The sequence below is a fragment of the Sceloporus occidentalis genome, unplaced genomic scaffold (assembly GCF_023333645.1).
Source record: "Sceloporus occidentalis isolate IW3139 unplaced genomic scaffold, rSceOcc1.0.p SCAF_13, whole genome shotgun sequence".
Lineage (NCBI taxonomy): Eukaryota > Metazoa > Chordata > Lepidosauria > Squamata > Phrynosomatidae > Sceloporus > Sceloporus occidentalis.
This window is the reverse complement of record NW_028316993.1, coordinates 6,634,513-6,660,823: the sequence shown is the minus strand read 5'-3', so window position 1 is coordinate 6,660,823 and position 26,311 is coordinate 6,634,513. Positions and strand designations below refer to the sequence as shown.

Genomic DNA, 26,311 nt, shown 5'->3' with positions numbered 1-26,311 from the left:
AATGAAAATTCTGTGTGTTGTCTTTCGCTCGCAACCATTTCGTGTTTACGCCTAAATAAAACACAGGAAGCCATGTTTAGACTCTTCAGTGAGTGTCACTTACAAATCCTTTAATTGCTATTTGGAGCAATATGTCAATATGGAACAAAAACGATTATTTAACTCACTACAATTCCCCTTTTACTAGCAGCTCAATGCCACAGTTCCTCATTTGTGCTTAACTGATTCTCAGATGCTTCATTTGAATTTCTGCATTCTCAGTAACATTATCACCTGACAACTTTTATTATCTGCACGTCTTTAATTATTTCGCAGGATATTCCCTATTTTCGTTCTGCACAGAATATTAAATCCCTAGATGAAAATGAGAACTGCACAGACTAACTAACGCCTAACTTTCAGTATGCATTGAAAACTGATATTTGGCAGCATGCATGCTATGAAATTGCTATTGCACACAGTGTTCTTGGAAAGGCTGGTATGCCTACCTTTTGTGCTTATTTTGGGTTTCTCATGAGCCTTGTTTTATGTGAGCATAGATAACACTACAAACCTTTTAACTGCAAACAAAAATGATTGCTCTGTGGTGAAAGGTGTGTGCGTTATTAACTTTAACTATTTTGCTAATGAGAATTAATTCTGAGTCACCCAGAGCTTAGACCGGAATCAAAGCTACAACATGAAGTTGAACATCATCAGATACAGGGCACCCCCAAAATACTAAATACAACTATGCAGTCATACGTACCGCATACTATTGGTTGAATTCTTATTTTACGCAGGTCCCAAATGCTCCACAAAATGCCTATCAATTAATAAGAAAAAATCTAAACCAACTCCAACGATATCTCCTTTTCTTTCTTTTGTTGCAATGACTGAATGGATTCTAAATATGTTTGATGCAACAAAGAATGCTCAAGGGATGTTTCTGCATTAAAGCTGACTGTCTTGCATTACATTTCGTTTGCTTAATGTTCCTCTATTTGAATCTATTTGCATCTGGAAATTGAACACTGGACATCCCGTTACGTGTGATTTGGACTTCGTGTCGGCATCGAACATTTTACAATTGAAGGGCCGACCAAAGAGTTTTATTTTTCTGCTGTATGCAATACTCTGGATTGCGGTATATAAAGGTTTTCTTTGTCAGTGCCAGCAATTTCTTTATCTAAAAGCAGGTATTCACTGAAAGATGTTTTATACTGCGAACAACACTTTGCAAATTGTCATATAAATTCTTCAATAAAACTATTGACAATCCTTGCCAAAATCCATTCTCTTTCTAGGAGTATTAAACATGATCAGATACAGTTTTTAGGGAATCTCTCTCATGTACTGAAAAGCAATCAAACGATTTTAAACACGACATGAAAATGTCTAACTTTCACCTGATGTCCTTAAATTATCATGAGAGAATAACAGTTTCTACTATGTATTAATACAATTTGGTTACTAATTTTTGATATTCACTGTTTACAAAAACATTCATTTCACCTACATTTTTAATATTTGCAATGCTCTGGGTCATTCTATATATTCAGGTATATGCAGATCAAAACTTAGGTTGCAGTTGTTTCATCTTTAATATTTACAAGACAAATTTGCATGAAATATTTTTGCAAACAGAACATAAAACCCTTGATATATGTATATATTTAAAAACCTGCTATTAAATAGGGATTTTTTTGCTTATTAACAAAGTCGTAAATCCTCCTGAACACAGTAATTCTCTTGCTATGAGTGATGCTCACTTTTTACTGCTAATAAGTAATAGCTTTATATTGTTACGTTTGCTAATAGAATAATGAAGACTTCTACTATATGTGTTTGTGTTTTTGCTGTTGTAGTTGTGTGTGTTTGTGCGCGCACACATATGCATGCATATGTATGAATATTATACATGTATTGCCTATTTGTAAACACTCTTCATAATTAAGACTTATTCTTATTGTTATTATTATTATTATTATTATTATTATTTGTACATGATCTGAAATCAAAAGGGCATGCGGGAGTTAAGCGTTGTGCTTCATACACTACAATGAGGCTTTGATATTAGCAGCAAAGATTGTATGACGGCATCATTCCTAAATATGCATTTCATATGATAAACGCTTTGCACATCCCAATTCTATTTCTTATCTATCCTGTTGTTTAAAGGAGCGCATTACAGCTTCTACAGGTTTTAAAAAGTCAAAGCAATCTTAATATGCGCCGCATGGAAATCAGTTTACTATTTTGGCACCTAAGTTTTTTTAGTTTCAGAAACTCCAGTATTTAATGTGCCAAAATGTTACCTATTTTAAGAATTCTAGCTGCCATTAAGTGGAACTATTGCAAAAAGGAGGCTTAATTTTGAATAGCCACTTAACCCTTTATGTTTCCTCCTTCCATACTTTCCCCTTTCATTTGATGGTTCTTAGTATGTCTTGCCAAAGGAAAAGGACACATATTGGCACCTGATGGACACAAACTCTGAGCATAAACTGATTTTAAAAGCCCCCCCCCCGGAAGTCTTCCTTTTAACTATATTGCCTTCAAAATATGTGTTATATTATTATTATTATATACTAAATGCCTCTATATTAAGCATATATAAACACTGCAATGTGCCAGTGGGGCAAATGTGCAATGGTGGCTACTGAGTGCCCAGCAGGCTCTCCAGGGCTTTGGGGCATGGTCTCCCTCCTTGCAATGTTTCCAGTGGAGGGAAGCGGGGAGGGCACCCTTTCCAAGGGCTCTGATGCTGGTGCTGCAGGGGTTGCCAAAGGAGGGGCTGGCACAGGTTCCACACAGACAGGACGCCCCCTCTCCCTGTCTTAAATCCCAGAGCCCCTTCTGGCTGCTGCCCTCCCTTTCCTAGCCCCTTGCCTGCCTGCCTGCCTGCTTCCTTCCTTCCCTGAGCATCCTTCCTGGCTGCTGCTGCTGCTGGACCTGCTGCATCCTCCCCGTCGCCAGGGCAACCGTCGCCAGGCGCCCTCCCTCCCTCCCTCCCTCCCGCCGCGCGCTCCCGCGCCTCCTCCTCCTCCTCCTTCTGCTGCTGCTGCTTCTTCCTCCGCCTCCTGCTCCTTCGTCGTCGTCGTCTCCTGCCTTCTCCGCCGCCGAGGCCGCTTCCTCCTCCTCCTCCTCCTCCTCCTCCTCCTCCTCCGTCGGAGGGAGCATATCTGGGTCCGCAGCGCCGCGCGCATGGAGGAGTCAGCTTGCGCCCACCGATGGAAGCAGAGGTAGGTGCAGCTCCTCCTCCGCCTCCGCCTCCTCCGCCTCCTCCTTCTCCTGCCTCGGCCGCCTGCCTGCCTGCCTGCCTGCCTCCTTCCCTGGCTCCGGCTCCGTTTAAAAATCTTTAAGACTTTGCATATTAATACCCGCGCTTTGCATAGCGCTCGCTCTCTCTCTCGCTCTCGCCCGCGGCCTCTTTATTGATTGCAAAGCCTTAATGCAGCGCAGGAGGAGGAGGAGGAGGAGGAGGAGGCTCCCTCGCGCTCGCTCCCAGCAGCAGCAGAAGCAGCAGCAGCAGCAGAAGGAAGCGCCTTGCCCGCTTTGCCAGGGCTGCTCTCGCAGGGCTAGGGAAGCAGGCTCGGGCCCAGGGCTCCCAGGGCTCCCGCCGCCGCCGCCGCCGCCTTCCCAGGGGCCGCCTTGGCTCTTGTGCTTTGGGCCCTTCCTTCCTTCCTTCCTTCCTTCCTTCCTTCCTTCCTTCCTTCCCTTTGGCCGGGGGCTTCGTGCGCCAAGAGACGCCTGGCAAAGGGCACCCATCTCTCCCTCTGGGGTTCCCTTTCAAAGCAGCGCGGCCGAGGGGGGGGTCTTGTTTTGTTTCCAGAGATGCCCCTTTGGATGGAAGGAAGGGGCCGAAAGGGGCCGAGGGGGCTGTCTGGGCGCCTCCCCTGCCGCCCTGGCTGTGCCCCACTGATCCCTGGAGAGGAAAGGCTGGCTCTTTGGCATCCCGGGGGGGGGCATGTCTGTGTGTGTGAGAGAGAGAGAGCGATGGCCGGAGCGAGGGGGGCTCCCGGGATGGAGGGCCGGGCCCTCCTTTTGTCTCTGGCCTTCCTCCCTGTTCTGAGGCAGGGCAGGGCTGGGGGCTCTCTCTGGGCTCGGGGGCCAAGAAGAGGCACAGTCTCGGGGCGTGGCCGGAGCCCAGTCGCTGTGGCGGCAGCAGCGGCAGCATCGCAGCCCCCTCCGGCCCCCAGTGGGCAGCCCCATGCCCAGAGCCCCCTGGCTGGCTGGCTGGCTGGCTGGCTCGGCCTGCCTGCCTGCTCCTGGGCTGAGGGAGTGTCTCCTGGTCCAGGAGAGGCCAGGCCAGGCGGGGGGCGGGGGTGGCTTTGCCCCTCCGTCCTGCCCTCCTTGGCACTGGCAAGAAGGAGCCCCTGTAGGCAGCAGCACCTGGGCCTCGCTTGCGGAGGGAGGAGGGCAGGCTTTGGGGGCCGCTTGCAAAAACCCACCCTGGAAAAGACAGCCCTGACGGGGGCCACAGAGACCCTCCTTTGTGCCTGACACAGTTTTACAGCCCCCCCCCCAGCCACCATTCTCTAAACACAACATGGCTGGGTTCTTTACTATTCTAGCAGTTGCAAGGCTTGCCTGAAAGCTGTAGTTGGGTAGGAATAAGAATCTTTATTTGGGGTACTTTTGCCACTCCTGAAGGAGCAGAAGTTGCTCTGGAGGAGATCCGGCAGAAATGCCCAGGAAGCCCCAAAGAGTTGGCTAAACAAACAAACAACATTTTCCTGCTGAGAGCATTTGGGCCCAAGAGCAGCCTCCCCACACGGCTCTTTGTGTCATTTAAGGGGTGTGTGTGTGTGTGTGTGTCCAGAGCTTTGATGCTGTGTATGAACCTGCCTTAGCTGCCATCTATGACACTCTCCATTTCCTTGTAAGGGTCGTGTCCCTGCTTCTTCCCTCCCTCTGCTGGCATCTGGGTTGGCATGACAGTTGTGTCGGTTGCACACTTTTCACCTCAGTTTTGGAAACACTACTCTGCCTCCAGCTTTGGTCCTCACTGTTTATACAAAAGTACTAAGTTAAACTTTGGGAAGAAATGGAGCTCCTGAAGGCCTTTCTAAGGCGCCAAGGCCATGATACCTGGGCCTCCAGACCCTTTGACTGCAGAGGCAGTGATATTCATGGCTTTGGGAAGCCTTGCCCTGCTTGGCATGGGGCTGTGGACCCCAATCCCAAGTTTACCAATAGCCATGGACTAAAAGGGGGGGGGGAGTGGAAATCCAGCCCTTTATCAGCCGACTCAGAAGACAGCGGAGTGATTAAATGGCACGGAGGTGTAATTAATCTGCATTAAGTGATGGGGGGGTATGCGCCCCGAGTGCCTCTAAGAGGGCAATTAAAGCGAATTAAAGGGGAGAGGTTATATATTACCTGGCCCCGTCTTGCATGAGGCCATGTGTGTGTGTGTGTAGTTTACGCTCACCTTTAAAAGGCCTTTCGTTATCATTAAACTGGTTCCCCCCAACGTGAATGTGACGTGCAATTTAAAAGCACAATACAGTTGAACGCATGCTAAACATGGATATTAAAAATAGAATGAAACAAGCCACACAAGAAAAGAATAAAATGCCATTGAAAACATTTTAAAGCTCTTAAAAACAATTTGCTTAAAACAACACAGCCGCTGGAAGGCCATCCAGGAGGGGTCCGTCCGAGAAGGGAGCCCCAGAGTCCCGAGGGGGGGGGCTGTCTGCCACCAAAAAGGCCCCTTTCTGCCCCCCGTCTGTCCGTCTGTCCGTCCGTGGGAGAAGGGGCCCTCCTGAGACCTCTGGGCCTGGGACGGCTCCATCTCTAGGGAGAGGAGACTTGCCAAATAGCCCAATTCCTCCCTGCCTGGATTGGCTTTTTTCCTGGGCTCCAGGAAAGGATCATCCACTCTGGCTGTGAGTTCAAGTCTTGGTCAAGGCGGCCCTCCTTCCCACTCCCAGAGGACTCTTCCCAGGCGTCTTGTCCTTCAAGCCTATGGAGAATGTGGGCCTCCTCCAGGCCTCAGCCTCAGCCCCAGTATGCAGAAAGGTCCACCCTGAAAGCCTTGGCCTGGTTTAAGATGAGGCCATTGACCCACTGGGTTGGCTGGCCTGAGATAGTTTACAGCTCATTGGGTCAGTTAAGATGAGTAGTTAGAACTCACTGGTCACACAAGTTAACAACACACTGGCTGGATTAACCTGTGGCCATTAACTCATTGGGCCAATTAACCTGAGGAAGTTAAAACTCACTCAGCCGGTTAACCTGAGGTAGCCATAAGCCACTGGTTTGATAAACCTGAGGCAGTTAACACTTTGGCTTGGCTAACTCAAGGTAGTCGCCAACACATTGGCTTGATTTGCTTGAGGTAGCTAACAGCTGAACTGGGTTCATGAACCCGAGGTAGTTAACACTTTGGCTTGATTCCCTTGTTAATAATTGACGGCATTGATTAACTGAGAGGCAGTCGTTAGCGACGCACAGGTTGATTAACCTGAGGAAGTTACCTTATGTGGGTTACTTAACCTGAGGTAAACTGGGGAGTGGCAGCCCCTCTCAGGGTTTGAAGAAGACCAGAAAGCGGATATTGGCTGTTTGGTCTCCGTTTCTTTCAAGGAAAGCCGGAGCCGTAATGGCCGAGAGCGGAGGGCTAGGATTGCCCCGACTTCTGGGCCTGAGCTTGATTAGCCTGAGAGGAAGGGAAGAGGAGCCCCCCTTTTGGAAACGGACGCCACACATTTCTGCCCCACCTTAAATTGGGAATAGCTGGAGCCATGCCCGGCGTTGGCAAGGGATTCATCTGGGCTGGAATCTAAACTCTTGTCCATAAGTGTTGGCTGAAAGGGCGCAGTGTCTGTGTGTGTGTGGCGTGTACCTGCTCTTTTCGGCCATTGTCATGGCGAGCGCGACGTTATGGTTGACCAATACGGACAAGTAAAATAGCTCTTACATTAGGAGACCTGACTATGGAAGAGTGGTGTGAAATCCATGTGTTTTTTAAAATGTGGCATTCATCTCTTCCATGGAGGAAGGCCGTGCTCCTCTGGCGTGGTGCGTTTTGTGGGGGTGATAACTTGTGTGTGTGTGCGTGTGTGTGTGTGTGTGTGTGTTGGGTGGGCATCTGCTGTTGTCAAGTGAGACCTCATTTCTCTGCAGTGACCTTTTTTATTGCTGCCTGGTGTCTGTGTCTGTCTGTGTGTGTGTTGTCTTCTAGTAACCCTTGCAGAACCGCTGCTGGAGTGGGGTCTCCAGGCCCCTCGCTCTCCCTCCACGGCTCACCTGACCGCTTGGGCCCTTGGGCTGGAGCCCTTCTAAGGCCCGGCCGGCCACTATGGCCACTGGCGTCATTTGCTGTGCATTGTGCATGTGTGTTGGTGTGCCCCGTCCTTGGCTCTTGGCTCCTGCGCTGCACCCCAGGCGCAATGCCTTCCTCCTGCTCCCTTGCCCCAGAAGAAGGGACCCCAAAGCGCACGCCTGCATATTCCGGTATCTCCTTGTCTCTCTCCATAAGGGCTCCTCAGGGTTTTGCACCCTTCCTTTTATCCTAAGCCCCTTTGCTGCCCTTCTTCCCCTTTCACTTATTTTCAGTGTTAATTTTTGTCTGCGCTCCCTCCCAATGTTCATTTTACTACTACTACTATTTCCCCATCTTCCTGCTCTTCCTTTTCCTATTATGTGCATCCATGCCTGTGTGCTGTACCTAGTCCTGCTATTCGCTTCTCCCTTTGATAAAACCCCACCAAGCCCCCTCCTCCCTTTTGTCCAAAGAGGCTTTTGCCCTTAAGTGCCCCCCCCCCCAGCTTCCCTTGAAGTCATATTTCTGCTGTAAAGGAAATTCTCCCCCTCCTTTCCTCTCCTTCCTTAAATCCAGCATCTGAGATGTAATAGTGCAGTGATTTTGGGTGAAGGATGGAGAGAGAGAAAGAGGGAATGGATTTTATAATGTTATAATTTAAACAATTATATCGGACCCCTGTCCCTGGTTTAGCTTTCTGGGGTACAGCGCACCCCCTTATTCCCAGTCGCAGGAGCTGGACGCCTTAATGGAGAAGATGGAGCCCGCTTTCTCCAGTGCCACTATGTGAGAGCAGCAGCCGCAGCCATTTCCTGGTCAAGAAAACTGACCGCCAGCTCCATCTCATCCGACAAAGAGTCCAGGTCATTTATTCCAGGGATGTCACCTGGGGAGGGAAGCGGGGAGAGGGCAGCCTTACCCTTCAGCCATCAAACACTTTCTGCCCCACTTTGGTGTCAGTTTCAGTGGGAATTAGAGGCTTCCCACCCCACTCCACCCCCAAACACACCTTTACCATAGATGATATTTTTCCTGGGGGTGGGTTGGTGGTGTCCAGAAGGCCAGGGATGTGGCTGGTGTGGGATCTGTGGAGGAGGAGGAGGAGGAAGAAGGGGAGGAAAACCTATCTGGATTCAGGGATCTGTTTGCTTTATCACTGGCAAAACAGGCTCACACTCTTAAGCCCAAGAAGAAAGGCAGGGACCACAGAAAGAGGCAAATAAAAGGGTTTTTGTTCCTTCTTTCACCTTGAGTCTCCTGAACAGTTGGGGTTTTTTTAAAAGGAGGAATCAAAATTAAAGAACCTGTATAGATAATGCACAGACAGACAGAAAGGGACAGAAAGGCATGCTCCCATCTTCCAAGGCGAGGCAGAGCAGGCCCCATAACAATTAGCCGGAGCCATCCCTGTCCTTCCTCCTGGCTGCTGAGTGTGGGCTTTACCTGGGGTGCCATGCCAGGGCTGCAGCATTGTGCAACCGGAGAGATCCCTTTACAAATCAATGCATGCTAAATGGGAGGCAATCCATTTAATTACCACGCTTTCTAAAACATGATTTTCGCATTAAGGAATTATTTTTAACTCTGTACCAAATGTAATGCTCTCTTTACAAAGCGGTAAATTGCTACCCTTAGCATGATTTTGAAATATAGCTAGAAACAAGATTGATTTTAATGTAGGTAAAGGTGTAGTTGATCCATAAACAGCCAATTGATATGTAATTAGAAAAATCCAGATCTACCCATTGCACAATTTAAAACATATCCTTTTGAAACTCCAGCTGTTCCAGCTATTCCTTCCCCTGCATGCCATTATTACATGTATTTCTGTAAAGTATTCCAGTTTGATTTTCCTGAAGAGTGTTATTTCATAGATATAATGCAAATAAATATACCTGTCCTCAATAATTGGTAACTTGCCAGAGATCAACGTATCTATACAGAAAATATGGGTTTGTTTTACTAATAATAGTTCTGCTAATAAAACCCAGTTAGCTCTACATGTAACACGACATTTGAAATTGCCTTTTATTTTAAGTGTCTGTAAATGGAACTATCAATAACAGGATCAGCCAGTAAATACATTCTTCCGTATCAATAATATCTAGTATCTATTTCTAGAATACAGTTCAATAAATATAAAGGGATCGATTTACAAACCTATAAATAATATACATCACTACGTTGCGTCCTTCATTTTCCATTATAGCAAGAGCCCTTCAAAGCACTTATGCCTTGCAAAAGGACGATTGTCAAAGAGCCGATCAGGCCGCTGGCTGCAGTTTTTAAAAGGAGCCACTAACGGAATAAAGTGCAAGGCCATCAATAATAAACCCTGTTTCTCAATATGTTTGCATAGATTTGCATAGACGGTTTTGGAGGCAAACAAAATAGATAATTGCGAGAGGCTTCCGGTTTCCTCCCCAATTGTGGTAAACGATGACTGTTTTTCTTTTCTCTGTTCTTCTCTCTAAATATTGTCCTCTGCCTTAGCTAAATTCAGTCCAGCCTATTTTTTGTGATCTTTGTTCCAAATAATATGTAAAGATATCAAACAGACCAATTGAGGGGAGGCAAGGAGAGCTCTGTGGTTTTGGATCAGCTGAATCTGGCATAATGATGCCTCTTTGACATATTTTAAAATAACTGTAACAGGTGCATTTGTTTGCCAGTATTTCCATACAGAATCTCAACATGTAGAATAGATGTTGATATATAAAAACAGTCCCTAGCTACACAGATTTCAAGATATTCCTTGCTGTACAGTTTTCTACAAATGCAGGTTTGTATGGCTTGTTCTGACTTTTCCTCTCTCCTTGCTGGTATAAATTCTGGCTTCTTTGGAAATATGGGCAACTAGCAAATACTCGGCATGTGAGGAAATGGAGGGTACTGTAGTTTACTCATGACACCAGCATCTATATCAACATAAAAATTGTTTTAGGGCAGGCAGCTAAAATTTCACAATTACAGATGGCTTCTGCAGGTGGAAATTAATATTTTAACCTTTGCCTTAATTCATCACGGTTTTATAATCAGAAACAATGCTTAAAATGTGGAATACCTGGGTCTGCATGGCTTCCCCTTCCTTCTTGTCCGGTGGGGCTCAGACGCTAATCGTTCCGCAGATACGAATGGCCGGTGTGAGAAGAGACGCCTCTGATGGCTTTTGAGGTGCATCCAGCATTTCTAGCACACATCTGCAAATAAAAGAGATGTTGGGGTGATCAGAAGGTGGCAAGGACCAGATTAATGACTGAAAGGTGGCCTGCGGGTTTAGCGAAGGGCAAGCGGTGCAGAATGCAGAGGCATCAGGGTCTTATGTTTCGGATGTGGCTTTAGGCAAATACAAGGGACCACTTTTGGGGGGGCCCAGTGGCTCCGTGTCCCAGTGGCTGCCCCACACTTGGCTTGTTGAGGCAGCACAGCCATTTGGCTCCTCTTGCACTGGGTAGGCAACCAGTACCCAGCGCATTGTTCAATTTCCCCACAGCTGTGGAGACGGACACCGCATCGTGCAGGAAGGAAATGGCTTCCATGTTTGTAACAATGATGAACGTTAACAGAGTCCAGTGCAAGAAGCAAAAAGGGATTGTTGTGCTTTCTGTGCTGGGGGAGAAAACAACTGCCGCAACAACATGTCTGTGTGTGTGTGTGTGTGTGTGTGTGATTGTGATTGTGTGTCCTTTGGCAAAGACCTTATAACAAAACCTGTACATAATTTGGAGCTGTAAAGTGCAGTCTCTTGCGCCCTTTTTGGACAATTTAGACTGCGCACAGTCTTTGGACCAGATGTGAAAGTCTTTTTGTCTCCAGTCCTGAGGCCTAGCAGCTGTGTGGCTGACATCTTGTGTTCAATGTCCTTGCTGCCATGTAGATTACACTTTTCTCACAATGAATGTGGGGTTGTGTGAAAGCTCTTCTGCAGGTCTGGATTGTGCAACACAGTTGTGTAAGGACATTTGTGTGTCCTAGTCATGTTCCAAACACAATTCTGGCCGATCCTGAAAATGGTTGGTCACATTTCCAAGGGTTGTGCAACTTGATCCCAACAACCTGGCTCTGTTTCCCAGCCTTTTTGTTGCCAAGCTGCAGCAAAAGTATATACAGTAGTTCCATCAAAGACCTTGCTTAAATTTTATTCACTCAAGCAAGCAAGGTGAATTGGGACAGTACCGGTTTAGGTGCCTTGCCGTTATCAGCACCAGTTTGTCTTAAATCCAAGTACTTCAAATTATTTGTGTTCCTGGATCAGTCTAGAAACTGGTTTTACTTTGTCCAGATCTGCAGAGTTGAGGTTTCATATCACAATCCACATCTGACTGTGCATCTGGATCATTTGGTGAAACAGTGGATTGTAGCCTAGTTTAAAAATCTAATCTCCCTGCCATTCCTTATATTTTATTTTAATGTGGACTGAATATCTTTGGTCCACATTGATTCCCATATGCCTACAAGGTATTGGAAACAGAAAAGAGAAATAAATGTCATTTTAGCTTTGAAATAATGAGTGGGATCAGTGCAAAGAAGGGATCAAGAGGCGCATGTCCCGGGATCATTTGGGGATGTTGCACAAAACCACCTGGGAAAGTGTGCGGGGTTTTGCCTGACGCAGAACAACCTTTCCTGAAAAAATAAGTGTGTGCTATTATTACTGATAATAATAGTCTGTGAAATGTTTACTTTCTCCCTACAAAATACGTCTATTCCTTATTATATACTATGTTTGTGTAGGATTACTGTTTTGTTTTGGGGCTATTTCTCCTCTACTTTCTGCTTCTCTGTTTTTTGTGAAAATTATTCATCTGGGAAAACAGGTTGATAATAAAAGGCCTAGAATAGAGAGGATAAAACATGTTTTCTTCTCCCTCTAAATAAAGAAAGGGATGGTAAGAAAAAGACCTAGAATCTGGCACTTGACATTTGTACCATTTAAAACAGATACATGCTTTCCCTTGATTTGGAGCTATTTTAGCATTCTGTGACCAACCCATTTTTCTCTTTTTAAAAGGTGCGTCTGTGAGGTGCGATGAGATTGTTTCCTTTTGAATTTATTCAAACCTTTATATTAAATGCTAATTAATCCAGGTTTACGAACACCACTTTTCTGTACATCTATAATCTCTGCTGTGGATTAGGATTCAATCTTGCCCATAAAGATGTTTGGATACAGTTAGAAAATGTGCTTTCCACCCACTTTTTAACCACCCAGACTATGACAATGGCTCTGTTTAAAGGGTTTTTAGAGGCAATTAGCATCAAGTGGTCTTGAGAAAAATATATGCCCCAATCTTGGGGTGCATTTCTTTCTCATTAATCAGAATTAAAGTGCCCTGAAGCACTTTCAGGCAAAAGAACGCCCGGTTGGTCATCTTCTTGTCGGATAACTGATAGGATTGGGAAATCCTACGTAGGTTGCTTACCCTGTTTGTACATTTTACTCCCACAGCCTGAGTACCAGATTATGAAAAGGTGAATTTCCCCTCACCCTTGGTATTGCACCTGTTCCGGAGTGTGTGTTGTGGGATTGCGATGTGTGTCAGGGCTGCAGGACCAGGGTAGCCCTTACTCCAAGTCAGCCAGTTTTCTGGCTAAAAGGTGCTCTGTTTTGTTACATGCCCAGATGGGCCAAAGCCAGGAGGGGGAGCCTAGGCACCCTACATTTCCTTGTTATTTTAAGGGGGCACGGCTTATATTCGAGGGTTGTTCCTTATTCTGGAAGACGGCAGCTTTTTTTTGTCTATCATGGGGCCTTATCCTTATTTCAGAAATCTACCGAAGGAAGGGTAAAGCAGAGTCGGGGTGAAGTTCAAAGCCCTAAATGGGCAGCCTGCCTGGAGTGGGACTGGGACAAGGAGGAGTCAGTCGTAGGCAAAGGAATATGGGCAAGCAGAAAAGAGGAAACCGTTTGCAGCCGCCATAACTTGGTGTTTGCATGAAGGACAAGGTCCTGGGTTGGTGTGGCGTTTATGTCATCGGTGGAAGATTAACCATTATGGCGTCCGTTATAGGCAAAGGCGCCTTTTTGTGGAGCCGTTATTGCCTTTCTGTTGCGACAGTCTCCTTTGAAAATACTCCACAGAACATGGGAGCTGCTTCTTTGTCACATGACAGGGGAGCGGAAGCGGCCATGTTTAGGGCTGCCAGCCTTTTTCCTTAATAGAGGTATTGGGGTTTTAACAGCTCCTGACAGGCAGAAACTCAACAGGGGCAGGCCCCAGCTTCGCACAGTGAGGAAAAAGGTTGGATTTCTGCATGCTGTGTCACTCGCTGCTAAAAGTAGAGGTTCTCTGTTTAGCAGAAGGAACAAAAGGGATGGCCACTTTCCTAGCTGGGAGGAAATTAAAAATATCCCAGAAGCCTGTGCAGGCTGACCGTCAGCAAGGCTGCGTTGCTACCTGGGATTATTTGGACCTGTCCTGGGTCTCCCAACCGTTGCCTTGTGGATTTGTGAGTACAAGTGCCGGAAACGGTGTGTGACGACACCGCAAGGAAGGGTTGTGCTCCAAGGTGTGCGTGTGGAAGAGGAGGGAGCAGGAAATGGTCTAGAGAACTGTGAGTGTTTCCATCCATCAAGTTTCAGTCGGTTTTCTTCCATAGGAAAGTAGGGACCCCATTCTCGCCCACAACGGTCGCTGGCCCCGGCTCTCCATCGTAACACATTGTCCACACTCAAAATATGTGTGTGGTGAAGATGTGTTTGAACAAGTCTTGGGCTCATGCAGCCCCATTCTTTACCCAGCATGGCTGTCAGGAGACCTTCAGAGGTTTTGCTTCCCGTTTTCTTTTTTTCTTTTCTTTTTTTATTAATCTTTATTATTACAGAATAACGAAAAGAAAAAGAACAAAGTGTTTCCTTACATACTTATTTTTGACATCCAAAGCCATATAAGACCTATTATCCTTATCCTTGTCAGCTCCTCATGCTGTATACCGTGTACTTCCCTGTTATTGACCTGGATATCACTATAGATAGCCTTTATTTTAATTTATAAATATTCGATATCGTGTCATATTTCTTTTGAAGATTCTGCTTCAAACCATTCGTAGTTTCCTTTCTTACTTCCCGTTTTCAGTTAAACACCATTCAGCATCTCATCTCAACTCCTAAACTGTGGCTAATGTTAACTGCGGCTTGTTTATACCATCTAGATGCATAGCCCATGGTTTGAAATGGAAGGTGTCTTGTTCCAGAGGAAGCACAGCTAAACCCCGCAGTGTGACAGAGGGGTCAGCGTGTGGGGCCAGGATTTAGTGGGAGACCCTGGCTGACTGTAAAGGGCAGGGGTCCCGGGAGGAGGGATTTGGGGGGGCACGTATGCCTCCTTCCACTCAGTTGAGGAAAGGCAAGATAAGGAAATAAAATACAGAGCCTTCTTTAGCATGATGTTTGGACATGGCCATTGTCAAAAGTTCTTTTTTCTGCTGCTACACTCTGCTAAAGCATGTCCTGCAGGGTTACTAAAACCAGCATGTCAGTAAAGTGGCCATAAACATCCCTTTTTAACATGTGATATATGAATATTCAGTGGAATATTGTTGTTGATCTTGTTGTTGCAGTATGTATTATCGCATAAATGCCATTCAGCAATCTTCTTTCGAATCTGGAGGGGTGGGTCTCGTATGTGTGGGCTGACAATGCTTCCTTGAAGGCATCGCCAAACTCTTGCCAAAAGGCAAAGTGGGTTCAGATGGTGCCTTCAGTGGGAAGGATGCGGCCAATAGCCAGAGAGTGAGGAAGAATGGATGAGAGAAATGTAAAGGTTGACAAGGTTGCTCTGTGTGCAGAGACACCCTTTCTCATCCAGGTCAAGAAAATCTGCAAGTATCCCTTCTATCCCTAATTATGTATTTCTAAGCTGTCCTATATCAGCAAATATAAGGGCAAAACGGTCATGCTATGTTATGTGCCTTCAGTTCACTCCAGTTTATGGTGTCCTTCTCCTAGGATTTTCTTGGACAGATCTCTTACTTTGCCTTCCTTGGAGGCTGAGAGAGTGTGCCTTGCCCAAGGCTGAGTTGGGATTCAAGCCTTCATTTCTTGGAGTCCTGGTCCATTACTCAAACTGCTGCCAGATATGATCCATCATATTACCTAAAAGCACTCTGCAGCAGTTCCATTGCTTTTAAACATTTAACAACTATTTTAAACACTTGCAAACAATCTAAGGACGGCCAGCCCAGTTCTGAACACTGACAGAGATCATGGAATCCCACAAGGTCCCAGACTCTTGGGAGAACAGCTGGTTGAACCTGGCTCTGAAATGAGGGCCATGTTGGGGCTGTCCAGGCATCATCCCTCATGGATTTATTCATGCTCCTTACTCTCCCAGATATCTGGCTGGGTATGGATGTGACATTTGGATGCTATAAACAGAGCCATTTGCACACTCTAGCAGAGCTTGGCTGTGTGTGGAAATCTGGGGGATTCTGGGAGTTGTTGTCCAAAAAAGTAAGGCTTCCAAACTCCAGTGGGTGTGCAACCACAGCAAATGTAGTGAACGTAGCATGTAGGGAGGCGTTTTCATCCCACCTTCACTGTCCAAAGATGCTTTCGGATGAGGTTTTTAGCGTGCAATTGGATTTCCTCATTCATGCCAGTTTACAGGAGATCCAGATGTTGGCATCTTAAATTCGCAGTCCTCCCGTAATCGCCTTTTGTTTCTTCTGTCTTTTTTTTCCTCACTGGAGAAAAACTATTAAGGAAAATGCTCAGAGCAGCAGCAGCAGCACGGTTGCTTGCTTTTAATTACAAGCGATCCCTGTGTGACAGGAAGCGTCTGTAGGCCTGAATGCTTTTGTTAGTCCCAACTAGAGAAGACTCATGGAATCAGTGGGATTTCCCTGCGTTACATCCCTGGGCCCACGCTACTTAGGAATGAGTGGTTGGAATTATGTCGCCGTGTTGTGTTGACGGTGCTGAAGAGAGCGCATATTTTCACGTACAAAATAACAGGAGTAACAATGATAATAACAGTCGCAGCAGTAGCAGCAGCAACAAAAGAAGCTACATGGTTTATTTCTATCGTTTAATTTCCCCCAAAACGAGACTCAAGGCACTTTGCAAATCAAAACATAGACAATATAGTTAAAACATACAAAAAAGCCAACGTTTGGGCATTAAAAATTGTAAAATAAATATAAAAGAAAAGAAAACATTCCAAAAGAAATAAAATAATGTTAAAAATAAAAACAGTAAAATAAATAATAATGAAATAATAGGTAAAAATGTCTCTGGCCGCCAGCGGACGTAGGGCTCGCTTTGTGGAGGATGTCTGAAGAGGCAGGCTCCCTCCCCGGCCAGGGAGCCTTGCACTACAACTCCCATCAGCCTCGGCCATTGGGTGGCTGTTGTTCCAAGGGCAGCCCCCTCCTCTGCTTTGCATTGCAAGGGCTCTGGCCGCACGCGCCACACGCGCCCTTCTGCGCCTGTTTAAAACGGCTTGCCGCATGAACAGACTGGCTAACTCTCCTGGCTAGCATGTTTTTAAAAGCCGCGCTGTACATGAGTCCTCCATGTCGGTTGCATCCTGAGGGATGTGCCCAAGGTCACTTGCCTCCCTTGTATCAGAGGAGAGGAGGGAAGTCAGGCATTTTGCCTCACTGACCACTGAGCCTTGTCCCCGCATTAAATGCCTCTCTCATGGCAGCGGAAAGGAGCCCAGACTCAGCCGGGCAAACCTTTCAGGCCTGGGCTGCAGATAACGCCAGAGCTGGGATGGACAGACAGTTACCCCACCCCTGGCTCTGAGGATTCACACAACAACCCTGCGAGGTGGGTTAGGGCAAGAGAGACCGTTGTGCTCAGGGCCTCCCTGTGAGTGCTGTGTCTTGGCCGGAGGGTTCTCCTTGCGTCTCCCCGACCCTGACTCCTACACTCTAAGCACAAACTGTGACTTTAAACATTTAGGAACTCATCCCATCATCCTTTGATCTGAAGTTCATTCGCTACCTCCTTATTGCCTGACCACTTTTGAAAAGGGACACTCTACTCATCAAATTCTGCCAAAGAGGACATAAATAAACAATTATAAGCTTAGCACAGGTTTGCTCAAAAGTGGATCTTAGCCTCGGAATGTCAGTGCTAAATAGAGTCTATCCCAGTGAGGCGGTTACTTACTCTGGAATAATTATTTCAGAATTAAAAGAGCGCTAAGAGCAATTGAGCGCGTGTGCTGTACACTAAAAGGCAGCATAGGCACGATAAACCGTAATATTGATCTTTCCGTATGCCCCTTAGGGTGCGTTATCACGTCTTCTGGCTATTAAAAGCAAAGAAACTCTGTCCGTACACAGAAGGTAAAACCTGTTGTTGCCATCATGGCTCCCAGCTTTCTCTCTTTCTTTCTCTGGAGAGGGAATGGCAGCATGCCTTCAAGGAGACTCCTTGAATGTTTAGTCCCTGCATTACCAGGAACGGGTGTTTCAAGACTTTTCCAAATGCCAGAAAAGAGAGAGCCAAGCTTTCTGCCTGAGGACTTCTTTGCTGGGGTCTTATCCTGGACCCCCTGGAGATGGAGAAAGGTCCTCACGAGAATGATCTAGGTGTCAGGGTTGGACACAGGGCAGGTCTGGGATCTACTGGGAATCTCTGGTGAGATCTGGCTGCAGATTGGCAAGCGTCCCTGATTCCCGAATGTCGAATTTGTAAATTTAAAGAACATTGTCTAGTATGGCTGGTTTATTTTATTTTGCCAGCCACTCTTCACTCTTCTCTCAGCCATGATGCTATTCTCCTGCAAAACAGGGCCATTCCTTGGTTGCCTTTTCATCTGGTCTTTGTGCAGCTCTGCTTGTTGGTTTTGGCATTTTAAAATTCCCAGAGCTTGAGAAATTTCCTTTTTCAGTTCCCCAAATTCCCACAGCCAGCATGGCCTGTAGTCCAGAAAGGGAACTGTGTTGTGCTCCAAAGGCGTTGATGGCATTTGGCTGCATTTCTGCAGTCATTGTTTTGCACAGTTGCTCCACAGCAATAGTGCAACAGCAAACATAACCACACTCCCTGGCAGTGGCAAAGATCAGTAGGAGCTGGCTAGCAGCTTTCAGGGCTGCTGGTCCACCAGTATTGCCTTTTTGATTGAAGGAAAGGATTCCCAGGAACACAAAGACCTGGAAAGGACTGAAACACAAAGCTTATCGGAGGACTTCCTAGAGAAGGAAGCAAGGGGAGGGAAGCGGAGGCCCTCCACACCTCTCAGTCTACCTTCAAAGTTGGATGCTGCATCTGCTGCCCCGTTCTGCCCCTTATTTGTCCCTGGACTGCTAACTGGGCCCTCAGGTTAGCCTTGTGCCCCATTTGGAGAAAGGGGAGGTGGGGTTGGACCCCTGGTGGCTGGGTTTATTCAGTTTTGGTCACTAAAGAAGGGGAGAGAACCTTGGGATGGGGTTCTCCAAAAACTACCAACACTGCTCTTTCCTGAAATTTGTCACAAGAAATCTCACTTGCGCCAGTGGTGGGAGCACATTGTTGCCTACATTTTTCTCGACCAAGGCATTTGTTTCCCTGTCTGCCACAATGGATGTATTGGGCTTTTATAGCTTTAGCATGACACATCCTCTACAGAATTAGGTTCTCCTGCACAAAAAGCACAGGGGAGACGCTTTCCCAATTTATCCACATCGCTCTTTCTGAGTTTGCCTCTTCCTCTGGTTGGCACAATGGCAGACCCACTGCAAAGCTGAAGTCTTTGCAAAGGAAGAGAGCATTTGGTGGACGACTGGTCGCTTGTTCCTGAGCCATTGCCTTCTGGCTGGGTGTCCAGGGGAAGAAGGGGATTTCTGCAAGCGGAGCTGCCTCCATGCCTTGCAGTGAATGCTAAAAGTTAAGTCTGCCCTTGCAAAGAAGTATGCCAAAGAAAAAGAACCTGTCCCACTGAAAAGCCAGAGGAGAAAGTAGCAACCTGATGGATGGGGGAAAACAATACTGTCTCTGGCCTTTGCTCTCCATGTGGTGCAAGGCATAGGGATTTGTGGGGCAGGTACAACAGGTCTCATGGGCAGAGCTTGGAAAAGGTACATTTTGGAAGCATTACTCCTGGAGTCTCCAGCCAGCATGACCACTGCTGGGGGTGTGATTCCAAAAAAGGAACTTTTCCAAGCTCCATTCATGGACTGGCAATGTCAAGTAGTAACCGAATGTGAAACCTGGGAACCAGTGCCGTCCTATAACTGAAGTGTTTGTTCTGCAGGTTTTTTGAATGTCACCTTCTTTGAGTGTATGAAAAATGGTATAAAAATGTTTTATATATACAACAAGAAAGCCACTGAAAAGAGAGCGAGGAAGAGAGGGAGGGAAGAAGATTGTGGATGGCGTTTGTGGCTTGGCAGAGGAAAACCCTCAAACCCCTTTGGCTGGGAATAGAACGGGGGTTCAGGGACTGTTAGGCCTGCCTTGCAGGGCAGGGGACTCTTTGGAGGATTTTAAGCTGAGGTTGGATGGTTGTGGGTCCCTGCAGTGGCATCAAGGGGCAGGACTAGATGCCCCTTGGGTACCTTCCATTCTGTGACTCTGTGATTCTGTGAGCGCTGCAGATCTTCTGGGCGGAAGGGAAGGGCCTCTCCAAACAATGGAAGTATCCGAAGGGGCGGAATAAAGGCTTATAAAGACCTTGTCCTCAACCGTGACAGTGAATCTGAGGCTAGGTAGACAGCCTGGGCTATCGGGGCAACAATAACCGTCCTTCCTGATCAATAATACATAATGAACACCGCATCATTAAATAATTCATCGACAGCAAATAATTTCTGTGCCCCGAGGAGGGGAAGAAAAGCCGTCTCTTTAGTGCCCCGCTGGGCCAGCCTTGTGGTTTGCAGTGATTAATTAGTTTTATTTCATAATTAGCCCCATCCCTCTTCCTCATAGAAGATTCCCTTGCAGCAGAAAAACTGGCTTTGAAACCCTGGAAGGAGGAGTTGAAAGAAAGGAAAGGAAACAGAGCAATACTTGCAATATTACTGAAGCAATTCCTTCCTTCCTTCCTTCCTTCCTTCCTTCCTTCCTTCCTTCCTTCCTTCCTTTTCATTGTTCTCTTCAATCTTGATCTCTCCCCCCTCTCTTTCTCTCTCTTTCACACACACACTTTTATTCTCCCCTTTTATGTTCTCATTTCTTTCTTGTATGCTTTTTAACTTGCACCCTATTTTTTAAATTCTACATTGTCTTAATGGTGGGGCAGCAGTTATTGAAAGCAAACTCACAAAAAAGCCAGCACAAAACGACCCGTGAGCAATGCTGCTTGCTCTCCCAAAAGCAGGAGAGAAAACCTTCCTCGAAGGAGGGAGAGGGACCCACAGACAGGAGGAAAATCCACCCACAAAACACAGTCCCTCTTGGCTGCAAAACAACCAACACCTTTGTGACTATCATTTAAATTGTGAGTGTGTTTTCTGTCTCTGCTTTGCATTTTATTGGTTGTTGAATGAACTCATCTAAATACAGGCAACAATCTCTCCTGGACAGATCCCAAGGACTGTTAGGAGTAATAAGTGTTAGGGCTGTTAGGAGTAATAACAAAGTCAGGACACAACCAACAGGATGTGATCCTATAATGACATTATTCTAGGGCTGTTTCCACTCAGCTTTATCTCAGATCCCCAAAAGACTCTGGTTCTTGACCAGAGGGACCCAAGCGGGCTGTCCTGACTTTCTTCTCTAGGTCTTGCTTTAACCACTCCTTCTCCTTCCCCTTCTCCCTCCTTGGGGTGTGCGTGGGTGGGTGGGTGGGTGGGTGTATATGGGTTGGGGTCCCTCTTTTTCTCCCCCTCTTCTTGCCAGGCCCTCCTACCCACCGCCTCTTGATGCAGTTGGGCTGTAACTGGATTCTGCTAACCGGATTTCTGAGGCAGATTTTCACAGGTTCAGCAATTCCCGGCTGGGGATGGAGGGCTGTTTGGTTCTTCTGTTTCCCCATCCCCATTTATTCAGGCCCAGCAATTTGGCAGCTGCGGGGGGGGGGGGGGGGACAGGGAAAAGGGTTATGGGTGGTTTTTATCCCCCCCCCAGTGTGTGTGTGTGTGTGTGTGTGTGTGTGTGTGTGTGTGTGTGAGAGAGAGAGAGAGAGAGAGAGAGAGAGAGAGAGAGAGAGAGAGAGAGGATGGGGTCCTTTCCCCTTCCTCTGACCTCCTTTGTCTCTTCCCGAGGGGCTTGGTGTGAGTCCTTTTTCTGCTCTTCTGCAGCAGAAGTGGAGGAGAGGGACAGGGGCCACCTCAAATGGGATGCAGTCCAGGTAAGCAGCATCTTTCAATGCACACATGCAAACAGGCAGGCCCTATAGAATCATAGGGTCATAGGACCCTACCAGGTGGAAGGAACCACACAGGCCATCTAGTAGTGGAATCAACAGCTACAGGAGTAGACCAGGAAATGTTTGGCTACTGTGGTGTGCCAACCTTCTGTATCAAATGACAATTTGGACAGATTGCACACATGGGATGATGCGCACCAGTGCTAAAATTGCCTTTAGGCAGACCCAAAATATTTGTTGGCTTCCATCTTCCCCGTCACCAGGATGTTTCTTGGTCCGTTTTATCCTTTCCTTTTGCTTGGTTTACTGGCACAGGACAAACAATTGTGGGTTTTCTTTTCCCTGAAAACTGACGGCAGTTTGAAAGAGCAATTGCCACTTTTCTGTATTTCCATTTCTGGCAAACAGATTCAGCAGTTTTTCTGTATTCTTTAAAAATCCTACTGGCCAGCAGTGGACAGAGGGACCAAAGAGGTGTTTCTAGGTACTATGGGTAGTAATAACCTTTTCCAGATCAATTTCATTTTTTAAAAAAGAAAAGCAAATGGACAAATATAAAGCCTACGACCCCTTATGCCTCTGTGCTGAGGAGGATGTAAAACCATGTGCAGAAGTATGTGGCTTCTTCTGGGAGATGGGAATGCATCCCTGAACCGTCTCCTCAGCCCACGGTGTCTTTATTTCTCCTTGTCTGCTGTGCCACCTAGATGCATCTCTCTCTTTTTGTGTGGTGCCAGCCTGTCTGCTTCTCTCCGAAATGTGTGTCGGCTGATGCCAGGGCATCCCTGCCTGTCAGACTTGGTCCCAATGTTCTTCTCTCCTTTCTGAGACCCTTGGCTTATTTTTGTGCTGCTGCTGGAAACACTGGAGGCCGATCACCAATCATGTCCTCCAGCTCATTATTCCTTTGCTGCCCTTATGACCTTTGCCAGGATGGTTTCAAATTCATATTTATGGGGTCAGGAGGTGGGGGATGGGATGGAGAGGAAGGGAGGTGGGCAGGGCAGGGGGGCAGCACAATGGGATGGAGGGCAAACGGGACAACCCTCCCATCCCACAACAAACCTATGGACGCACAGCTGACAGTGTGCACTGTGCATCTCCAAGCATGACAGACACTCCTTTGGCACAATCCAGCAGCGCCCAAATACCTTGTGAGTTTCCTGGCATGTGCTTTTTTAAAGTTCTCAAATTGGATTGTGCCAGAGCTGTCTTGCCTCAAAGCACAATACACACAATGAGCAGTTTATTAGAACAGGCACTACAAATAGTGGCCGATGATGATGATGATGATATTTGTGTCTGTCCTACCTTTTTCCCAGATAGGAACTCTAAACAGCTTACAGCAGTTTTAAAAGACATCATTAAAAATCCATAAGATACAAAAAGTAAAAAATAAGATTCAATGATAAAAAAATTGCAACCAGAATAAAACATATATTATTAAAACATGCACGTCGCACACGCACACTCCAGCACAACAATTAGCATTATGTAGCACATTGTGTAAGATGGGCCTTATATCATCACTCATCAAATGCCTATAGAAAAGTCTTTGCTTGTCTGTGAAAGAAAGTAGGGAGGTGCCAGTCTAACTTCTCTGGGGAGGGAGTTCCAGAGTCTGGGGGAGCCAGGGAGAAGCCATGGAGAAGCTTTCAATGCACCCAGATGCACCTTTGAGGGTAGAAGGACAGAGAAATGGGCCTCCACAACAGATCTCCAAGCGCAGTGGTGCTGCTGAACCCCAAAACTCTGGACAACCTCTCCCAGTGGTCTCAGGTATATATTAAAGACTATGGGGGACAGAACAGGCCAACAGCCAAGGGGCTGAACAGGAGCCCCTTAGCACCACCTTCTGGGTTCGCCCCTCCTGGAAGAAATGAAGCCACTGTAGGAAAAATGCCCTTAAGTCCCATCCCAGCAAGGCAGCTTGTATTTGCTGTATTTTGGACCCAGCTAGAGTAGGCTCAGTGAATCAGTGGGGGACCAGGGTTGTTTTCTGCTGCTCCAGAGACTGGAACATGATCCAGTGGATTTAAATGACAAGAAAAGAGGTTCCACCTAAACATTTGGAAGACCTCCTTTACGGTGAGAACTGTTGGACAGTGGAATGGATGCCTCAGAAGGTGGTGGTCCTTCTTTGGAGGCTTTTAGGCCGAGGCTGGATGGGCCTGTTATGGGAACGCTTTAGTCTGGCATTCCTGCATGGCAGGGGTTGGACTGGATGCCCTTGGGATCCCTTCCAGCTCCCTGCTTCTGTGACAAATGCCCATGATGCACACAGGTGTTGACTTACCATTCAGTAGTTTGTTCAGGGGTCTCCTCTAGCTGGGAATGCCAGTTGGATATAGGCCTTGATATATTCGGTGTGCTGGGAATGGAATAAGAAAGCATTAGAACTCCATTTTGGTGAAGGCTTAAGGTATTTCAGATTTAAAACTGAGACATCCTTGGAGAATATTTCCCTCTGAGTTCTCTTGGAGATTCCTGTGTATATTCAGCTGCGTGACACCTATAAATGCACACCAATGTTCACAAAATCCCAGACTCTCCTTTTTAAATATGAAAAGGGTGTTTCTAGCCCTCAAGACAGTAAGATTCTAGCTTGCACCCTCCTGTTGCGCCTCCCAACTACAGTAGTGTCCAGGCCATATGTTTTAAAATGGGACATATGGAGTGGACGTTAGGACAGGCCTTTTATGTATGTTTTGGGATATCTGTAGGCAGAATTGTAAACTGTAGAGAGGGCTGGGCAGCTGGTGTGAGTCCAGAGGCCAGGTTTCTGCCCCTGGAGGCTCCAGAGACCATGTGGATTGCCAAGAAATGCACCAAAACCCCAAGAACCCGGAACAAGTGTCCAGAAGTCCAGGCCTGGCATTTTGAAACATGTTTATAGCCAGGAGAGCCTGTAAGGGCTTTAAAAGGTGCATTTCCTTTGGCAGCAGATAAGGAGCAATCCCCGGTGGCTGGAGGGTCTGAGGGCCGGAAAAGCGGCCTCGAGCCACTCTTGGTGATGTGGGGCCGGCCGGCCAGCAGCATCAGCCATGGGCCGGGGAAGGAGGCCCACCGCCTCCCTCCCTCCGTCTCTGCTCTGCCCCTTCTACCCCACAGCCCAGCCTCCTTCCCTTGCCCGCCGTCCCTGTCGATAGGTTAATTGCCCGGGGTCAGGGTTATTGACAGCCTGATTAGTGCCCCTGTCAGCTCTGTACCAGGCTAATCTAGGCGGCCACAGCCCGGAAACACCAGCGCATTGATTTTTGGGGGGATTCCTTGCGACCCCCGCACTGACACATTGATCTGGCTCCCGGGAGCGAACTCTCTGTCAGCGCCTCCCGGCAGCAAGGCCTCCCTGCCCTGCGCCAGCCGCGGAGCCAGGCCACAAAGCTGCGGGGAGGCCGCCTCAGTTTGGGACTTGTGGGTTTAGGAAAAGCCCTCACTTAGGGCCCCACTGCTCTAGCCACTAGGCTTCCAGAATAGTGTTTGGGGGGAGCATCAGCAGGTGGGTCTGTGAGTGAACTTGAGTCTCTCCTGCCTTTCGGCGGCATGTGCTGAGGTCAAGGCATTGACACCCCAAATTCACTATCTGTGCCCTTGGCCTGACCGTCACAGGAACAGCCCTTTCCCCAAAAGAAGGCCCAGGACACTTGGGTGCCTCAGGTGGGGTTGCCAAGGTGGAAGCCAGAGAGGGCTCCTGTGCCTGTAAAGGCCTTGTGGAAGAGGGGTTGCGGCAGGTGTGGCTTGTCACAGAACCAGGTCACAAGCCACAACTGCCAAAATGCTCGCTTGTACACCGGGGCCCTCTCTGGTTTTCACTCTGGCAACCCTGGCCTCATCCCCTCACGAGAGAGAGTTATACAGTGCGGGGAAGATGTATCTTTGGTATATAAATGCCCACAATTAAAGTGTATTTATACACACACACACACACACCAAGTAGGTAAACAATGAGCAATTTGGCTGTGCTTTCAGTGGCACCCACCCGATAGTGGCTTCTTAATGAACAAGGACACTTTGCCTCATGTTTTCAAGAGACCTCTTCCCCAAATGAAGCCCCGGGGCATTTTGTTGCCTCAAGCCTAAATGGCATCTCCTTGTGAGATTTAAAAACCCTAAACATAAAAAGGAGCTGAGCTCTTGATAATGACGCTGCCCTTGTAGTGGCAGCCCTCTTTGCCTGCTGCTAAATAAGCCAGGGCCCTGCCATGTGAGGGCTTCTTGCCCCAGAAGAAGTCTTAAGCGCATAACTCTTGTCAGTCTGGGCCCCAAATTCTGTGGCATAATACATGGGGACTCCTCACTTCATCTTGGTGTGAGGCCTTCTTCCGCCCAGAGGAGGAGGCCTGGTTCATTTTGAGCCCTCAGGTTGCGTTACTTCATGAGGTAAAAATGACACCAAGGAACAACTCACAGCAATGTTGCTGCCTTCTTTACTGTCAGGGCATTATTATTTGGTTTTTAATGGACAAGGGCACATTCCTCTCACATCAGCTCCAGTGCCACTGTGGTTCTTTTGAGTAAGATGGCTGCAGCAGCAGAGTAGCCCCCATCTTAGACATATGTCCAAAGGAAGTGCATGATGCTCCTTGTCTCTTGCTACAACAGCCCTGCAAGGATGGCTAGGCCAGGAGCCAGGGACAGGCACCACATCCCCCATGGAGACCTGGATTTCCCAGGTCTCTGACCACTGCACCGCTTGAGCCCGAAGGGAAGGGGCCGCAGGGAGCTCTCCTTGTCCTAACAAGGCCTCCCTTTTTCTCCCTTTCTCCCCAGTCCTGCCTTTTCTTTCCTGACCTCTTACTATAGAGAGAATTCC

The 26,311-nt window shown here is 47.3% G+C and overlaps 1 long non-coding RNA gene across 2 annotated transcripts; it reads right to left on the bottom strand.

Moving 5' to 3' along the window:
- Positions 1-9,352: 9,352 nt before the first annotated feature.
- On the bottom strand, positions 9,353-25,552 carry LOC149304736 (uncharacterized). 2 transcript variants are annotated; one of them, XR_016271811.1, is made up of 4 exons: positions 25,478-25,552; positions 23,795-23,869; positions 10,320-10,455; positions 9,353-10,173 (listed from the first exon to the last, which is right to left on the bottom strand). It is a non-coding gene; the product is annotated as an uncharacterized LOC149304736 (long non-coding RNA). The 2 variants fall into 2 exon arrangements; XR_016271812.1 differs by lacking the exon at positions 25,478-25,552 and adding an exon at positions 24,708-24,724.
- Between the last annotated feature and the right edge of the window lie 759 nt (positions 25,553-26,311).